General features: G+C 46.6%; 1 protein-coding gene across 2 annotated transcripts in view; it reads right to left on the bottom strand.

The window, feature by feature from the left end:
* LOC137531913 (E3 ubiquitin-protein ligase TRIM8-like) overlaps positions 1 to 19,836 on the bottom strand; it is a 65,755-nt gene extending 45,919 nt beyond the window's left edge. Inside the window, exon 1 of one of the 2 annotated variants that reach the window (XM_068251934.1) lies at positions 19,758 to 19,836. The gene's annotated coding sequence lies outside the window, so the exon portion shown is untranslated. Of the gene's footprint in view, positions 1 to 10,068; positions 10,170 to 19,757 lie in introns of those variants that run through there. The other variant, XM_068251933.1, reaches the window with a different exon arrangement.
* Between the last annotated feature and the right edge of the window lie 213 nt (positions 19,837 to 20,049).

The raw sequence follows: 20,049 nt of genomic DNA, 5'->3' as shown, positions 1-20,049 counted from the left end.
TAGATGCAGTGAGGTGGCCAGGTGGGTTCACTCAACACAACAGGTAGTTAGATGCAGTGAGCTGGGTTCACTGAACAGTAAAGGTACTTAAGATGTAGTGAGGTGGGTTCTCACTCAACACAACAGGTAGTAAGATGCAGTGAGCTGGGTTCACTGAACAATAAAGGTACTTAAGATGCAGTGAGGTGGGTTCTCACTTAACACAACAGGTAGTTAGATGCAGTGAGCTGGGTTCAATCAACACAAAGCTAGGTATATGCAGTGATGAGGTGGGTTAAGTAAACACAACAGGTACTGGGTAGTTAGATGCAGTGAGCTGGGTTCACTGAACAGTAAAGGTACTTAAGATGCAGTGAGGTGGGTTCTCACTCAAGACAACAGGTAGTAAGATGCAGTGAGCTGGGTTCACTGAACAGTAAAGGTACTTAAGATGCAGTGAGGTGGGTTCTCACTCAACACAACAGGTAGTTAGATGCAGTGAGGTGGCCAGGTGGGTTCACTCAACACAATAGGTAGTTAGATTCAGTGAGCTGGGTTCACTGAAACACAAAGCTAGGTATATGCAGTGATGAGGTGGGTTAAGTATACACAACAGGTACTGGTAGTACAATGTGCAGCTCCCTGTCACACACACAGGTAGTCACTGAATGTGCTGGGCTGCTGGCAGTGGCACACACACTATCAATTAGCAAGGCTGTGCATGCAACAAAAGTGTCAGTTTGACACACAGAAAAAAAAAATTATGTACAGGATGAGCTCTGAAAAGAGCTGTTGCTGTTGATGGGTGCTGTAAAAGCAATAATAATCAGTCCGGAGCAAGCAAAGCAGCCTAGAACCTAACTAATCTGTCCCTAGGAGAAAAAGTCTGCAGCAGCTGTCCCTTTCCTCTCTCTAGCAGGCACACAAGTGAGTGTAATGGCCGCCAGACCCTGCCTTATATAAGGGGGGGCTCCAGGGCTTAGTGTAGCCTGAATGGCTACAATGTGCCTGCTGACTGTGATGCAGAGGGTCAAAGTTGACCCTCATAGTGCATTATGGGGCGAATCGAACTTCCGCAAAAGTTTGCTTGGTCCAGGCGAACGCGAACCCCCAAAGTACGCCTGGAACCGTTCGCCGGCGAACCGTTTGCTACATCTCTAGTCATTAACAGTGTAAGAATGGCAGCAATTTAAAGGGAACCTGTACTGAGTAAAATTATTTAAAATAAACACATGAGGTAACTTCAAATGAACATTACATAGTTACCTTGCCATCAGTTCCTCTCAGAAGCTCACCATTTTCTTCTGACAACGATCCTTTCCAGTTCTGACAATATTTTGTCAGAACTGAAATATATCAGTTGCTGTCAGTTATATATCAGTTGCTGTCAGGTACAGCTGAGAGGAGAACTGATGTGTCCATGCTTCCCTATGGCTCAAGTGGGCGATGTTACAGTTTAACGGTGTGCTGACCAGAAAGCGGTTATCGTGTAATGGCCAAAATGTAGGACAGAGAATTCCATTGATCACAGTGGACAAACAGGACGCAAGAGAGGAAAAAGAGATTGATGAGTAGACTACACAGGAGGTAAGTATGACTTGTGTATGTTTATTTTGACTTTTAATTTTCAGTTCAGGTTTTCTTTAAATATTCCCCTTGAAAATAGGTAAATTTTGATTGGCTGTTGTAGGCTCCACCCACTTTTCTAAATATTAATCCCAGTCACCCAGTGACCAACTGTGTCAAGTTTAAGAACCCTGCCATTAAAGAGAATCTGAAGCTAGATTAAAAATGGCTTTTTACCTTATACATGTGAGGCATGTTTGCCCCTGCTAAAACGCCGCCATCCCGCGGCATAATGAGGGGTCTTTACCCTCCAAATCCCCTCTGTGGTGCCCGGGGAGCGCTTCCGTGGGAGACAGGGCTATGAGCTGCAGCTCTGCCTCACACGTGTCTGTCAGCGCGTATCTCCGCCTCTCCCCCACCCCTCTCAGTGAAGGAAGACTGAGAGGGGCGGGGAGAGGCGGAGATACGCACTGACAGACGCGTGTGAGGCAGGGCTGCAGCTCATAGCCCTGCCTCCCACGGAAGTGCTCCCCGGGCACCACGGAGGGGATTTGGAGGGTAAAGACCTCTCGTTATGCCGCGGGATGGCAGCGTTTTAGCAGGGGCAAACATGCCTCACATGTATAAGGTAAAAAGCCATTTTTAATCTGGCTTCAGATTCTCAGTGTAGGAATGGCTGCAGTTTATATTTTTCCATGTAAAAAAGCTAGCCGTTTTGGCTCTGCCCACTATTTCTAACCTTGACATACAGTCACTCAATGACCAAGTTTATGAGCTTTGGGGTACTTGGCATCAATAAGTTGCATATTTTGTGAAGAATCGTGGGGAAGCAGCCGCCTCTTCTCAGCGTGAGGCGGCTGCTTCCGTGAAGGGCATGACAGAATGCGGAAGAGCAGCCGCCTCTACTCAGCGTGAGGCGGCTGCTTCCGTGAAGGGCATGGCCGAGAGCGGAGAAACCGCCGCGTCTGACGTGGCGGTTAGAGCGCATGGCCTTGTTGCAGATACACCGCAGAGCGGTGCTGACATGACTGGGACTCATAGTCCTTCTAGGTTTAGAATGACGCGCGTCCGCGCGGAAAGGCAGAACCTATATGGCAGCCAGAAAAGGGTCAGCTGACCAAGCTGGTTAGCTGACAATTTTGCCTCTTTTCATTGGTCCAGCACTTAGGGAGGTGCTGGAGAGTGCATCTGTATATATATATTGCTGGTAGTTCACTTGTTCCTTGTCTGGCGTTGTGATCACAACGTGGTAGCACTCAGACCTGAGTCAGATCCGAAAGTGTGCCGGGACCAGCTGGAGCTGTAATCCTACACTTAGCTAGATTCTATTTGATAGTCTAAAGTACTAGTTTGATTGTGATGATCTGTTTTGACCCTTTGCTTGCCTGACTACTCTTCTGAACTCTGATTCTGTACCTTGCCATTCTGATACTCTGTTGCAGAACCCCGGCTCAACCATAGACCCTGCATCTGCCTCCTGATTCTGTACCCCGATATATCTGATACCCTGTTGCCGAACCCTGCCTGTTTACTGGACTCCGCTTCTGCCTTCTGAATCTGTACTGTATCTGTCTGTGTGGTAACGACTTGGCTTGTCCGACCTCGAGGACCGACCTTACTGTTAGAGGCGGTTCCCAGACCTGTTAGTGACACCCTCTCACTGGTGTCACTCACACTCTGTCCTTCCTACTTTCAGCCTGGCTCCTCCCCCGGGAGAGTCTAGGCATACGGAAGGAACATACTTCTGAGCAGTACTCCTTACTGCTTCTGTACCTTCTCCTAAGGTGCAGTACTCTAGGTATTACTGTTGCACCAAACACTCTTACTCTACTCAGGTGTCCAGAGGTTAGCTAGTATATCGGATTATCGGTGATACTGCAGATCATCTATAATCTGGTATATACCTGTATTCCCAGTGATACTGCAGATCACCGGTAATCAGATTCTCTCTGAGTTACACCGATCGTTACATTTTTCCACTGAAATTAAACAAATGTGATTGGCTGTTTATGGCCCGCCCCCTTTTCAGAATTTAAACGCCAGTCTCCCAGTGACTGACTGTACCAGATTTGAGGCCTCTGCCATTAAGAGTGTAAAAATGACAACAATGTAAATGTTCCTATTAAAAATCAATAGGTTGAATTTTGATTGGCTGTTGTAGGCACCACCCACTTTCCTGAATATTAATCCCAGTCATCCAGTGGCCAACTGTGTCAAGTTTGAGAACCCTGCCAATAACAGTGTAAGAATGGCTGCAGTTTATATTTTCCCATTTTAAAAAAATTGTTTTTTCTAACCTTGACATACAGTCACTTAAAGAGAACCAGAGATGAAGCAACCTCATGTATTTTACCTTATAAATCAGTGGGAACATGACAGTAAACACCTAATCTGCTCTTTGTTACATTGTTCTCTGTTTAATTTGCCTGTTATCACCTCTAAGATAAGAATCCCGACTAAGCAGTCGGTCTGGCTTTGCTACAGAATAATTATAGCTGAGACTGTGTTCTTTGCTGTCTTCAAGTCCAAGCCTGCCCCCTGCTGGCTTTGCTCAGGAATCATTATAGCTGAGTCATTATAGCAAAGCCAGACTCAATGCTCAGTTCGGGATTCTTATCTCAGCTAGATAACAGACACTTTTAGCAGTGAGGATGGAACAGAGAGCATGGTAAATGTTTTCTCTAATGTTCCCACTGATTTCTATGGTAAAATACACAAGGGTGCTTCGTCTCTGGTTCACTTTAATTACCAAGTTTATGAGCTCCGGGGTCCTTGGTATCAATTTGTATATTCCCATTGAAATTAAACAAATCTGATTGGCTGTTTGTGGCCCCATACCCTTCCTGAATTTGAACCCCAGTGACACAATGATCAGCTGTACCAGGTTTGAGGCATCTGCTATTAACAGTGTAAGAATGGCTGCAATTTAAATAATCCCCTTGAAAAACAACAGGTGAATTGTGATTGGCTGTTGTAGGCTCCACCCAATTTCCTGAATATTTATCTCAGTCACCCAGTGACCAACTGTGCAAGGTTTGAGAACCCTGCCATTAGCAGTGTAAGAATGCCTGCAGTTTATATTTTCCCAGTGAAAATTTGTTTTTGGCTCTGCCCACTTTTTGTAACCTGGACACACAGTCACTCAATGACCAAGTTTGTGAGCTTTCAGGTTCCTGGCACCAAAAATGCATGAATGGAAGCAGTTTATCCACCAAGGAAATGTGATTGGCTGTATGTGGCCCCGCCCCTTTAGTGAATTTGGACCCCAGTCACCCAATGACCGACTGTAGCAAGTTTGAAGCCTCTGCCATTAACAGTGTAAGAATAGCAGCAGTTTAAATATTCCCCGTGAAAATCAGTAGGTTAATTTTGACTGGCTGTTGTAGGCTCCACCCACTTTCCTGAATCTTAAGGTGGCCACTAATGGTCCAATTTCTAGGGAAAAATCGTTCGAGCGATCAGAAATTCTGATCAGACGAAAAATCGTTCACTACACCATCAACTAACCAATCATTGCTTCCTATCTATCACGAACACCAAGAAAATCCAAATTTTCGTTCGACGAAAATTCATTCGGGCGACTTTTTTTTCACTCGTTCATAATCGATTGTGTCCACCAATGGAGATTATTTACAACGAATCCGATTAGAATTTCTGATCGCTCGAACGATTTTTCGCTACAAATTGGACCGTTAGTGGCCAGCTTTAATCTCAGTCACCAAGTGGCCAAGTCTAAGAATGGCTGCAGTTTACATTTTCCCATTTAAAATAAATGGTTGAAATTTTATTGGCTGTTTTATGCTCTGCCCACTTTTCCTGGATTTGTAATCTCGGTCACCAAATGATCAACTGTGCCAAGTGTGGGGACTCTGGCTTGATTACTGTGAGAATGGCAGCCTTTTACATTTTTTCCATTGACATGACTGATTGGCTGTTTCACATATACTGTATATACTTGCATATAAGCCGACCCAAATATAAGCCGACCCCCCACTTTTACCGAAAGAAACAGGAAAAATTGATTGACCCCCATATAAGCCGGGGGTTGGAAATGCTGGCCGCCTTATTCCCCTAGTGTGTCCCAGTATAGCTAGAAAAGTGCCCAGTGTGGGTAGGTAGTGCTCCAGTATAGCTAGTATAGTTCCCAGTATAGCTAGTATTGTGCCCAGTATAGCTAGTAAAGTGCCAAGTATAGCTAGTATAGTTCCCAGTATAGCTAGTATAGTTCCCAGTATGGGTAGGTAGTGCCCCAGTATAGCTAGTATAGTGCCCAGTATGGGTAGGTAGTGCCCCAGTATAGATAGGTAGTGCCCAGTATAGCTAGTAAAGTGCCCCAGTATAGCTAGTATAGTGCCCAGTATAGGTAGGTAGTGCCACAATATAGCTAGTATAGTGCCCAGTATAGCTAGTAAAGTGCCCCAGTATAGCTAGTATAGTGCCCATTATAGCTAGTATAGTGCCCAGTATAGCTAGTATAGTGCCCAGTATAGGTAGGTAGTGCCCCAGTATAGCTAGTATAGTGCCCAGTATAGCTAGTATAGTGCCCAGTATAGGTAGGTAGTGCCCCAGTATAGCTAGTATAGTGCCCAGTATAGCTAGTAAAGTGCCCCAGTATAGCTAGTATAGTGCCCAGTATAGGTAGGTAGTGTCACAGTATAGCTAGTATAGTGCCCAGTATAGCTAGTAAAGTGCCCCAGTATAGCTAGTATAGTGCCCATTATAGCTAGTATAGTGCCCAGTATAGCTAGTATAGTGCCCAGTATAGGTAGGTAGTGCCCCAGTATAGCTAGTATAGTGCCCAGTATAGCTAGTATAGTGCCCAGTATAGGTAGGTAGTGCCACAGTATAGCTAGTATAGTGCCCAGTATAGCTAGTAAAGTGCCCCGTATGGGTAGTTAGTGCTCCAGTATAGCTAGTATAGTGCCCAGTATAGCTAGTATAGTGCCCAGTATAGCTAGTATAGTGCCCAGTATAGGTAGGTAATGCCCAGTATAGCTAGTAAAGTGCCCCAGTATAGCTAGTATAGTGCCCAGTATAGCTAGTATAGTGCCCATTATAGCTAGTATAGTGCCCAGTATAGGTAGGTAGTGCCCCAGTATAGCTAGTATAGTGCCCCAGTATAGCTAGTAAAGTGCCCCAGTATAGCTAGTATAGTGCCCAGTATAGGTAGTATAGTGCCCAGTATAGTTAGTATAGTGCCCAGTATAGCTAGTATAGTGTCCAGTATAGGTAGGTAGTGCCCCAGTATAGTTAGTATAGTGCCCAGTATAGCTAGTATAGTGCCCATTATAGCTAGTAAAGTGCCCATTATAGCTAGTAAAGTGCCCAGTATGAGTAGGTAGTGCTCCAGTATAGCTAGTATAGTGCCCAGTATAGCTAGTATAGTGCTCCAGTATAGCTAGTATAGTGCCCAGTATAGGTAGGTAGTGCCCCAGTATACCTAGTATAGTGCCCAGTATAGGTAGGTAGTGCCCCAGTATAGCTAGTATAGTGCCCAGTATAGCTAGTAAAGTGCCCCAGTATAGCTAGTATAGTGACCCAGTATAGCTAGTAAAGTGCCCAGTACGGGTAGGTAGCAGGGGAGGACTGGGACCTTTTGGCCTGGGGGGACAACACAAACTAGAGGCCCGTTTCACGGCATCCCCAGCCCAAAGCCATATCTTTCTTGTGTGCAAATCTTCAAATTGTGATGACTAACAGCCCCAGCCACACACACACACTATGTACCTGATGCCTAACCCCATTTCTCCGCACAATCTACCTGTCTGTGTCTGATGCCTAACCTTAAAGGAGTTATCAGGCTTTTTTTTTTTTTTTTATGAAAATAAGTGCTACTTACCCAGGGCTCGTCCAGCCCCAAGCTCCCAGCATATCCCTTGCCGCAGCTCTGCAGTCAGCTGTTCGCTGCCGCTGCCTCCCAGCCCCCGGCGATGACGTCAGGCCGACTGCGCCTGTGCGAGCGGCGCTGTCAATCACCGCCACATGGACCAGAGCGTACTGTGCAGACACAGAACTACTGCGCCTGCACAGTACACTCCGGTCCACGTGGCGGTGATTGACAGTGCTGCTCGCACAGGCGCAGTACAGGCCGACATCCAGGTCGGACTGGTGCCATCGCCGGGGACTGGGAGGCAACGGCAGCGAATGGCTGACTGCAGAGCTGCGGCAAGGGACATGCTGGGAGCGTGGGGCTGGAGGAAGCCCCGGGTAAGTAGCACTTATTTCATTAAAAATGCCTGATAACTCCTTTAAACAAGTATAGTTAGTATAGCCCCCAGTATAGCTAGTATAGTGCCCAGTATAGGTAGGTAGTGCCCCAGTATAGCTAGTATAGTGCCCCAGTATAGCTAGTATAGTGCCCAGTATAGGTAGGTAGTGCCCCAGTATAGCTAGTATAGTGCCCAGTATAGCTAGTATAGTGCCCAGTATAGGTAGGTAGTGCCCCAGTATAGCTAGTATAGTGCCCCAGTATAGCTAGTATAGTGCCCAGTATAGGTAGGTAGTGCCCCAGTATAGCTAGTATAGTGCCCCAGTATAGCTAGTATAGTGCCCAGTATAGGTAGGTAGTGCCCCAGTATAGCTAGTATAGTGCCCAGTATAGCTAGTATAGTGCCCCAGTATAGCTAGTATAGTGCCCAGTATAGGTAGGTAGTGCCCCAGTATAGCTAGTATAGTGCCCAGTATAGGTAGGTAGTGCCCCAGTATAGCTAGTATAGTGCCCAGTATAGGTAGGTAGTGCCCGAGTATAGCCAGTATAGTGCCCAGTATAGATAGTAAAGTGCCCAGTATAGCTAGTATAGTGCCCCAGTATAGCTAGTATAGTGCCCAGTATAGGTAGGTAGTGCCCCAGTATAGCTAGTATAGTGCCCAGTATAGCTAGTAAAGTGCCCCAGTATAGCTAGTATAGTGCCCAGTATAGGTAGGTAGTGCCCCAGTATAGCTAGTATAGTGCCCAGTATAGCTAGTATAGTGCCCCAGTATAGCTAGTATAGTGCCCAGTATAGGTAGGTAGTGCCCCAGTATAGGTAGGTAGTGCCCCAGTATAGGTAGGTAGTGCCCCAGTATAGCTAGTATAGTGCCCAGTATAGGTAGGTAGTGCCCCAGTATAGCTAGTATAGTGCCCAGTATAGGTAGGTAGTGCCCGAGTATAGCCAGTATAGTGCCCAGAATAGATAGTAAAGTGCCCAGTATAGGTAGGTAGTGCCCCAGTATAGCTAGTATAGTGCCCAGTATAGGTAGGTAGTGCCCCAGTATAGCTAGTATAGTGCCCAGTATAGCTAGTAAAGTGCCCCAGTATAGCTAGTATAGTGCACAATATAGGTAGGTAGTGCCCAGTATAGCGCCCCAGTATGGGTAAGTAGTGCTCCCCACCCGCCCCGCGGCCGCCGCTGCTTTTACCTTAGCCGGCGCTGCTTCTTCTATTCCCCTCCTCTCCAGCTCGGTAATTCACAGCAGCGCTCTTCACGGCTGCTGTCTGTGATGAGGCAGGAAGCAGTAGAGAGCGTGGCTTCCTGTATATGTATCGCCGTTGCTATGGGAACCGCGCTCTCTCTCTACGGCTTCCTGCCGCCTAGAGCGCTGCTGTGAATTACTGAGCAGGAGAGAGGAATAGAAGATGCGACGCCGGCTAAGGTAAAAGCAGCGGCGGCTGCGGGGGGGGGGGGGGGGAGCGGGGGGGGGGGGCTGTGCGTACCACATGACTTGCATACAAGCCGACCCCCCAACTTTTGACCCACTTTTTGGGGGTCACAAATTTGGCTTGTATGCAAGTATATACGGTATTATCGCACTGATATCTTCTGCAGCACTTAACAGATCAGATAGTCATGCCACTGACTGTCAGAAGAGCTCACAATCTAACCATGTCATAGTCTAATGCTAGGTACACACCATACAATTTTCTGGCAGATTTTCTTGGCAGATCGATTTTTTCCAACATGTTAGATCTGAATTTAGCTCAATTTTCCAGTCAATTTCCGTTTCTGTTTCCATTGCTATGGAAATTGGTCAGAAAATCAATCAAAATTCAGATCAGGCATGTTGGAAAAAAATCGATCTGGCAGGTAAATCTGCCAGAAAATTGTATGGTGTGTACCTAGAATAATGTCTGTCATATTGCTATTATATAGCACACACTAGATCTTTAGTAACAGCTGAATGCATTATTCTCCTCCTTTCCCCACAAGCTAGAAGCTATTCTGTCATGTTCCATGTTGTTTTTCCTGTTCCCCTTTTCTACAGCAACAGCACTCATCACTTTAGCTGTAGTGAAGGGATGTGTCTGGACGAGCTTGTGGCCAAATCTGTTACCCTAGGAATTGGATTTTGCTCCCTACAGGAGACAGTTACGGTTTGTGTGTGTGTATACTTTCAGGCTCAGAGGGCGCATTTCATAAAACTCGGCCTGGGGCACTGAAAAGTAGAAATCTGGCCCTGTGCCTAAACAAAGAAAACAGGGTTCTTCTAAAAAGTTTGCAATAGAAAATAAACTCCAGTGTATTCGCATTTACAGCTAATTCAAACCTGTTTAGAGGAACTCTGCTCTCCTGAATGACGGAAGCCAGCCGGGTGTCAGAAGCTGGGAGATCCGGCAGGAAGCACACCACACACCAGCTGCTGCGATGTTTGTCCAGGCCGTGAGGAGGAATTGGAAAGTGAAAGTGTGCTTCCCTTCTGAAGTGTATTGCTGCTGAAGTCCTGTGAGATCTCGGTAGCCATTTTCCTGAAGACCCGAGGACTGCACCATCTTGTCTGAGCCTAAGGGCCTGTTTCCACTACACGCAGATTCTGCATGCAGAAAACTGACTCCAATGAATGCCTATGGGAAATCTGCATCAGAAAAATCGCGTTCAGTGGAAACAGGCCCATAGACATTCATTGGAGTCAGTTTTCTGCATGCAGAATCTGATTGTAGTGGAAACAGGCCCTAAGACATCCTGGAGGAAGCAGATCTTGCCTTAGGGCTGGTGCACACCGAGCGGCTTTTTGGGCGTTTTCAGATCCGCTTGCGGCTGCGGATCTGCTTGGTCAATGTATCTCAATGGGGTGGTGCACACCAGAGCGGGAGGCGTTTTGCAGAAACGAAAAATGCCTGGGTGAGGCATTTTTTGGATTGCGGATGCGTTTCTGCCTCAATGTTAAGTATAGGAAAAACGCAAACCGCTCTGAAAAACGGCACTTCAGAGCGGTTTGCCAGGCAGTTTTTGTTACAGTAGCTGTTCAGTAACAGCTTTACTGTAACAATACAGGAAATCTACTACACCAAAACCGCTACACAAAACCGCAAAACGCTAGCTGAAACGCTACAGAAAAAGAAGAAAAAGCGTTTCAAAATCTGCTAGCATTTTGCGGATCTGCTAGCGGTTTTTGGTGTGCACCAGGCCTTAGAGAAGCTATTTAAAGCAGGAGGATTAGCCATACTATGCCAGGGGAAAAGACACATATATAAGTAGATTAATACTTGATCTACTTACACAACAGATGTTTTGTACTGTCCACATTTTGAATTCAGTGAATCTTATATAATACATGAAGAGAATTCTGTTTCTGGTGCCCAGAGGAGGATCCCCATTGGTCTGTTAAGGAACCAATGGGGAGCCTTGGAGGGAAATTTAACAATGCTTTGCTCTCAGCAATACTAAGTATACCTGAGAGCTCATCCTCTGCGAACGCTTGGCCACCGGCTCCCGCTGTCCTCCCCACGCCTATCCCCCTCACCCATGCTGGCAGCCAGTGCACTCATGGGTGCCAGCATGGGTGTGGGTGACAGGTGTGGGAAGCAGGGAGGACAGCGGGAGCCGGCACGGGTATAGCTGAGAGCTGTGGTGTGTGTGGCGGCGGCAGCAGAGATCTTCAATCGATGTAAGAAGATTACAATATTGGAGGATATTGGCGTGTGACCTTTTTCTGAGGACATTGGCATGGGAAATTTTTTTTAAAGGTACAGGTAAGTATTTCTTGTTCATTAAGACTATGAAAGGACTTTTCTCGTGGTTGCATTTTTATTTCAAAATTTCAATTACTCTTTGTGGAAATGGGTAAGGGTTACTTTGTAACCCTATACTTATTTCTCCTGGGAGGGGGGTGGGAATCTGGGGTCCTCTTCTTAAAGGTGTCTACAGATGCCACCATGAACCCCCCAGGGAGTCGTCGTCCCACCTCCTCCTGCGGCACTGGAGATGGGGAAGAGCCCCTTGTCCATGGACTGGACAAGGGTTCCCGGGGGAGGGGAAGGCTTGGCCACCCCTCTCCACCAGAACCCCCACATACCATTGACCATGCGGGCTGGTATAGCTCAGGGTGCGAAGCCCCAGTCGGCCTGGGGCTCCACATTCTGGCTATCCCAGCCTGCATGGCGGACAAGGGGTTAAAGAGGCTCTGTAGGGCGACCCCACGTCATTTTTTTATAAATTTCCCACACTCGGAACATAAAAAAATAGATTAAAAAAAATAGGAAAATAATATTTTTTCCAACTATCTTTTTAAATTAACCTGCAAATTTGGTGTTTCTGGCATGGAAGGCGGATTTGCTATTAACCGTTAAAGTCGGCGGGTTTTTAATCACGAATTGCGACTTGTCATTCGTGATTACATGCAGTTATTCATCTCAAAACCGCACTCGAGTTGGATATCTGTTTCTATTCGTGATCACGAGCCAATTTGAAAGTGGGCGGAGTCGAATTTGTGATCACTCTAATCGTGATTGGGAGGGTTTGATAACCGTACCAGAATTGAGGCCATTATGTCTTTTTCCACACTTTTAATGAAAATCTCTCTCTCTCCTCAGCAGAACTCACTGCACTGTCACTGGCTGAATCTGTAGCTGCGACTGATGCCTGCATCTCCCCTGCCCTTCAGCTTCCCTCTTTCTGTCAGCGCTGTGTGCCATACTTTCCTCTGTACTGCGCCTTGCTCTGTGTTTTTCTCTTTTTCTGCTATTTCTCTTAATTTTCTTCTATCCATCTATCCTGTGCAGCAGTACCCAGCTTGTCCTCTTCTCTCCAACATCACTTCAGCCTCAGGTCTGAGGTAAAAACTGATTCTAAGCTGCTTTTCTAACTGACAGTCTTGTACGCTCTGTAACAGCTGAGGGGGTGTGTGGCAGTTCAGTTAGCTGCTCGCACACAGGCCTCCCTCTATGTGAATATGTCGGCCATTTTATCTACTGGCCGCCCACGCTTTGTTGCACAATATACCTCTCGTGCCAGCAGTGCCCAGGGCTGGATTTGTACTTTTTACCACCCAAGGCAACTGTCACCAGCTGCACCCCTCCAGTATAGATAGCCAGATGACCCCTCCCCCCTTCCCTCCAGTATAGGTAGTCAGGTTACTCCCTTAATCCGTCCTTTTCCCACCCCCTCCCCTTTCAGTATAGGTAGCCAGCTCACCTTCACACCGCAGAAGCCATCTGTGTCACTCATTTCTCAGCTCATCTCCAGTGCCAAATCTTCCTCTCACCCTTTATCTCCAATGCTGCCCATGTCCATAGGTGCCCGCCACAATGCAAACGTGCACAGAGAGCATGGTGGCCACTGCACCTCTGCAGTCAGGCACTCACCTGATCTCCCTGCATTGTAGCATTTTCAAGCTTGCAAATGCTGCATAAGTTCAGCCTGCTGCTTTGGTGCCCTTGCTAGTTGGCCTTGGCCTAAATCTGGCCCTGGCAGTGCCTACCAGTAATGCTCATCTAGATTCCGGATATCCGAGCATTTTTTACGCTATCCGGGTCAGATTCCGGATCCCGGATAGCTATAGATATCCGGATAGCTATCTGCGGATAGTTTGCCGCATGACCCGGATATCTGCGGATATCCGCGGATATCCGGATCCGAAATACTGTAACTAAGGTGATGACGTCCTGGAGCCAATCAGAGGGCTCCCAGCAACCAATCACAGAGGGGAACCTTGGCCAGCCCCACCTGACCTCATTGAGCCAATCAGAGGCCTCCTAGCCTAAGCCCTGGCACCCAATCACAGAAGGGAACCCTGGCCAGCCCCCCTGTGTAATAAGGAGGGCTGGCATGATGAGACAAATCGTTCTGGCTTGCTGAATGCTTCCTGAGAGACATGCTCCAGTGCTGGTGGCCTAGCAAGGGCTGCCTGTACACAGTTATAAACCTAAAGCTGTTCATTGATTAATTGATTAGTATGAGAGAGAGAGAGCGAGAGAGCGAGAGAGAGAGAACTTTTTGCCATGGAACTTGTAATCAGATTTGGATATCTGGTAGAAATGTACAGTATAAGCTGTTACTCTGTGCCTGTACTACTAGCTCCCTCTCTCTCCCTCTCTCTAGGCTAGAGGGAGAGAGAGGGGGGGAGGGAGAGAGAGAGAGGTGGTGGTGGTCCTTTTTGCCATGGAACTTGTAATCGGATTCGGATATCTGGTAGAAATCCGCGGATATCCGGGTCAGGCGTCAAACTATCAGTAGATCCAGATTTCTGCTCAACTATCTGGAATCGGGATCCAGCCGGATAGTGCAAAAATGGTCAGATATCTGGGTTACTCGGATATTCGAAGTCCGGATAAGCATCCCTGAGCAGCGCATGCTGCAGCTAGATTACTATCAGTACAGCACAGGCAAAGAAACAGCTTATACTGTACATACTGGATGTATCAGATATCAGCACACACTGCAGCTAGTTTACTATCAGTACAGGCACAGAGTAACAGCTTATACTGTACATACTAGAAGTAGCAGAGATCAGCACGCACTACAGCTAGTTTACTATCAGTACAGGCAGATTTCTGCTCAACTATCTGGAATCGGGATCCAGCCGGATAGTGCAAAAATGGTCAGATATCTGGGTTACTCGGATATTCGAAGTACGGATAAGCATCCCTGAGCAGCGCATGCTGCAGCTAGATTACTATCAGTACAGCACAGGCAGAGTACCAGCTTATACTGTACATACTGGAGGTAGCAGAGATCAGCACATGCTGCAGCTAGATTACTATCAGTACAGGCAGAGTAACAGCTTATACTGTACATGCTGGAGGCAGCAGAGATCAGCACATTGCAGCTAGTTTACTATCAGTTCAGGCACAGAGTAATAGCTTATACTGTACATACTGGGGGTAGCAGAGATCAGCACACACTGCAGCTAGTTTACTATCAGCACAGGCACAGAGTAACAGCTTATACTGTACATACTGGAGGCAGCAGAGATCAGCACACACTGCAGCTAGTTTACCTCTCAGTACAGGCACAGAGTAACAGCTTATACTGTACATACTGGGGGTAGCAGAGATCAGCACACACTGCAGCTAGTTTACTATCAGCACAGGCACAGAGTAACAGCTTATACTGTACATACTGGAGGCAGCAGAGATCAGCACATGCTGCAGCTAGATTACTATCAGTACAGCACAGGCAGAGTAACAGCTTATACTGTACATTCTGGAGGCAGCAGAGATCATCACACACTGCAGCTAGTTTACTATCAGTACAGGCACAGAGTAACAGCTTATACTGTACATACTGGGGGTAGCAGAGATCAGCACACACTGCAGCTAGTTTACTATCAGCACAGGCACAGAGTAACAGCTTATACTGTATATACTGGAGGTAGCAGAGATCAGCACACACTGCAGCTAGATTACTATCAGTACAGACACAGAGTAACAGCTTATACTGTACATACTGGAGGCAGCAGAGATCAGCACACACTGCAGTTAGTTTACTATCAGTACAGGAACAGAGTAACAGCTTATACTGTACATACTGGAGGCAGCAGAGATCATCACACGCTGCAGCTAGTTTACCTCTCAGTACAGGCACAGAGTAACAGCTTATACTGTACATACTGGAGGCAGCAGAGATCAGCACACACTGCAGCTAGATTACTATCAGTACAGGCACAGAGTAACAGCTTATACTGTACATACTGGAGGCAGCAGAGATCAGCACACACTGCAGCTAGATTACTATCAGTACAGGCACAGAGTAACAGCTTATACTGTACATACTGGAGGCAGCAGAGATCAGCACACACTGCAGCTAGATTACTATCAGTACAGGCACAGAGTAACAGCATATACTGTACATACTGGAGGTAGCAGAGATCAGCACACACTGCAGCTAGATTACTATCAGTACAGGCACAGAGTAACAGCTTATACTGTACATACTGGAGGCTGCAGAGATAAGCCCGTACATAAGTGAGTTTACTATGAGTACAGGCAAAGAGTAAAAGTTTTGGCTACAAACACACACACACACACACACACACACTGGCTGCTGTGTGGGGAGAGGAGCCCTGGTGCTGAACATTAAATTGCCAGACTGGTGTGGCGCCATGCGGGGGTCAGCGGGCGGGCACACAGAAAGGCAGGCAAACGTTATCTCAGCGTCTCCTTCATGCACAGGAGGCGGAGCTACTCATGCTCTCTCCAACCCCCTGCCATTTCAATTTAACTCCACGCCCCCTGCCAGGTGCTCCTGATTGTCGCTCCCGAGTCTCTCGTAGCCATGCAATGGGGGACTATTGTCCCCTGTGTGTATGTAGCTTGACAGTGTAAGAATGGCTGCAGTTTACATTTTCCCATTTAAAATGAATGGCTGAACTTTGAATGGCTGTTTTCCACCCACTTTTCCAGGGATGTGTAACCTCGGTGACCAACTGTACCAAGTGTGGGGACTCTTGCTTGATTACTGTGTTTGTAGCTCCGCCCAGGTGTGCAGGGGGGACGCGAGACCCCCAGAACATATCCCAGCTAGTAAGGGATCTGTATACCAAGTTTCGTTGAAATTAGTCAAGGCATTTTTCGAGTGATCGTGACACACACACACACACACACGCCGACCCGCGTCGTAGCATACGCCGCATCTTCTATCTATCTAATAGAGTACGTGCCTCAACCTTGAAGCAAGAAGAATAAAGGTGGGTACACACATCAGATAAAAGTCTTTGGAAAATGAAAGATCACAGGCCAATGTTACCCCCTTCCATGTAGTATGAGAGCCATACCTACACAGTCTATTCTATGGAGCTGAACTCCCCATCAGATAAAATTTTTTGCAAGATGCTGCACACACAGATGCTGTACACATGCAACAGATCAGTATCTGCAAAAGATCAGTTCCTGCAAAATGCATTCATAAGACTTGATTCACAAAAGAATTCACAAAAACTGTTAGCACGGCCGTCTTCGCGCGAATTTTCGCATTGCGCGCAATCGCGATTTTTTGCGTGAAACAATAACGTTTTAGCGTGCAAACGCGAATTTTAGCATGAAATCGATATCGATTTCACACAAAAATTAGCGTTTGCGCTCAAACTTTATCGTTTCATGCGAAAATTCGCGATTGCGCGCAATGCGCAAATTTGCGCGAAAACGGCCGTGCTAACAATTAGCACTCTTTTGTGAATCAAGCCCATAGTCTATATCTGCAGATCTCATACACACCTTGTTTAACGGAGAATCATCTGCAGATCAGATCAACCAGGATGGATCTTTGGATCTGCAGATGATTGTCTGATCTGCAGATGAATGTCCGTCAAACAAGGTGTGTATTATGCTGGGCATACATGGTAGGTTTTCTACTGTGTAATCGAGCCGCTGGCTCAATTCCCGCTCGTCCCCGCGGGCGCCCGGATCGATTCCCGCTCGTCCCCGCGAGCGCTTTCTTATTTTCCCCTCGTTTCTTCTTTTGTCCTGCCCGCCGGTATCGAGAGCAGAATCGATCCGGCGGGGTATCGGGCACGTCGGAAATTATCAATCGAGCCATCAGCGACTCGATTACATGGTAGAAAACATACCGTGTATGCCCAGCATGAGATCTGCAGATATCATAGACTATGAATGCATTTTGCAGGAACAGATCTTTTGCAGATACTGATCTGTTGCATGTGTACAGCATCTTTGTGTGCAGCATGTTGCAAAAAATGCAAAAAATTTTATCTGATGGGGAGTTCAGCTCAATAGAATAGACTGTGTAGGTATGGCTCTCATACTACATGGAAGGGGGTAACATTGGTCTGTGATCTTTCATTTTCCAAAGACATTTATCTGATGTGTGTACCCACCTTTAGGCTTTCCATTAGAAAATGTATGCGTGCGCAAACACCAAGTTTAACCCTAGGAAGTCTGGCTTTCCAAATCTGGCCTAATTGGCTATTCATGAGGCAATGCTCATGCAAATATGCATTTGCTTTCGCATGCCAAACTATGCAGGGTCAAAAAACTATACAATGAATTTTCGATGCTGGTCGAAAATGCAAATATTTCTGAAGACTTTCGTGAAAATTCGCCCAAAACGAAAACGGGATTTTCGATGCGAAATTGACTTAGGCGAAAATTCACAAGCAACACTGCTACATGCTACATTAGCACTATCCAGGAGCGCCACGGGGAGGCTTCCCAATACCCCCTTTTTATACAACCAGGGGGAACCACGGGGACCCAGGCTCTCTCACTGCCTGGGAACCACAGCGGCACCCCTCTCTGTTTGTATCCTTTGGAGGCAGGTGGTGGATGGCTTGCTCTGGTGGTGTGAGCCCTGGAGTTAGTTGTCTGCGCTTGTCCTTAAAACCCCCCTCCCCCCCCCCCCCCCGGAGTGTTGTATGTGAGCCAGCCCTGAGCTCTAAAGCTCGGGGTGACCCATGCTTCACTCCTTTCTCATGTGGTGCCCCCAAAGTAATGCGCATGTAGCAGAACGCAATGGACATTAAGGTAAGTGCCTGTTTTTAATATTGGGAGGTGGGTGCGGACGGCTCTCCCCGGCGCTGGCCACGCTTGGGGGGGTGCCTGCGCCACCTAGCCTCTTCCTCCGGGGTGCCGCTGTGGTTCCCAGGCAGTGATCAAAAGATCATTATCTGCAAAAGATCTGTTCCTGCAAAATATCCATTCTGCAGATCATCATACACACTTGGTTTAACAGACAGTCATCTGCAGATCATCTGCAGATCACATCCACCAGGATGGATTTTCAGATCTGCAGATGATTGCCAGATATGCAGATGAAGTCTGTTAAACCAAGTGTGTATGATGATCTGCAGATCTCATAGACTATGAATGCATTTTGCAGGAATGGATATTTTGCAGGAACAGATCTTTTGCAGATAATGATCTTTTGAGTGTGTACGGGCATCTTTGTGTGCAGCATCTTGCAAAGATTTCTGTCTGATGGGGAGTGCAGCTCCATAGAATAGACTGTGTAGGTGTGGCTCTCATACTACATGGAAGGGGTAAGATTTCTGTCTGATGGGGAGTGCAGCTCCATAGAATAGACTGTGTAGGTATGGCTCTCATACTACATGGAAGGGGGTAAGATTTCTGTCTGATGGGGAGTGCAGCTCCATAGAATAGACTGTGTAGGTGTGGCTCTCATACTACATGGAAGGGGTAAGATTTCTGTCTGATGGGGAGTGCAGCTCCATAGAATAGACTGTGTAGGTATGGCTCTCATACTACATGAAGGGTGGTAAGATTGGTCTGTGATCTTGCCTTTTCCAAAGACTTTTATCTCAAGTGTGTATGAAGCATTAGTCTATTATATATATAGATATATATATTAGCACTGATATCTTAACAGATCACATAGTCATATCACTTACTGTTAGAAGAGCTCATATTCTAATACTAGGTACACACCATACAATTTTCTGGCAGATTTACCTGCAGGTCCAGTTTTTTCATCATGTCAGATCTGAATTTTGATCGATTTTCTGATCAATTTCCATTCATATCTATGGAAATCGATCAGAAAATCAATCAAAATTCAGACCGGACTTGTTGGAAAAAATCGATCTGGCATTTAAATCTGCCAGAAAATTGTATAGTGTGTACCTAGCATAATGTCTGTCATATTGCTATTATATAGCACACTCATAGATCTTTAGAAACAGCTGAATGCATTATTCTCCTCCTTTCCCCACAAGCTAGAAGCCATTCTGTCATGTTCCATGTTGTTTTTCCTGTTCCCCTTTCCTACAGTAACAGCACTCATCACTTTAGCTGAAGGGATGTGTCTGGACGAGCTTGTGGCCAAATCTGTCACCCCAGGAATCGGATTCTGCTCCCTACAGGAGACAGTTATGATTTGTGTGTGTGTATACTTTCAGGCTCAGATGGCGCATTTCATGAAACTGGGCCTGGGGCACTGAAAAGTAGAAATCTGGCCCTGTGCCTAAGCAAAGAAAACAGGGTTTGTTTAAAAAGTTTGCAATACAAAATAAACTTCAGTGTGTTCGCATTTACAGCTAACTCAAACCTGTTTAGAGGAACTCTGCTCTTCTGAATGACTGAAGCCAGCCGGGTGTCAGAAGCAGGGAGATCCGGCAGGAAGCACACCACACACCAGCTGCTGCGATGTTTGTCAAGGCTGTGAGGAGGAACTGGAAAGTGAAAGTGCGCTTCCCTTCTAAAGTGTATTGCTGCTGAAGTCCTGTGAGATCTTGGTAGCCATTTTCTTGGAGACCCGACGACTGCACCATCTTGTCTGAGCCTTAGACATCCTGGAGGAAGCAGATCTAGCCTTAGAGAAGCTATTTAAAGCAGGAGGA

The sequence above is a fragment of the Hyperolius riggenbachi genome, chromosome 9 (genome assembly GCF_040937935.1).
Source record: "Hyperolius riggenbachi isolate aHypRig1 chromosome 9, aHypRig1.pri, whole genome shotgun sequence".
NCBI classification, from domain to species: Eukaryota; Metazoa; Chordata; class Amphibia; order Anura; family Hyperoliidae; genus Hyperolius; species Hyperolius riggenbachi.
The sequence above is the reverse complement of the archived record's forward strand: the minus strand, read 5'-3'. Positions and strand labels throughout refer to the sequence as shown.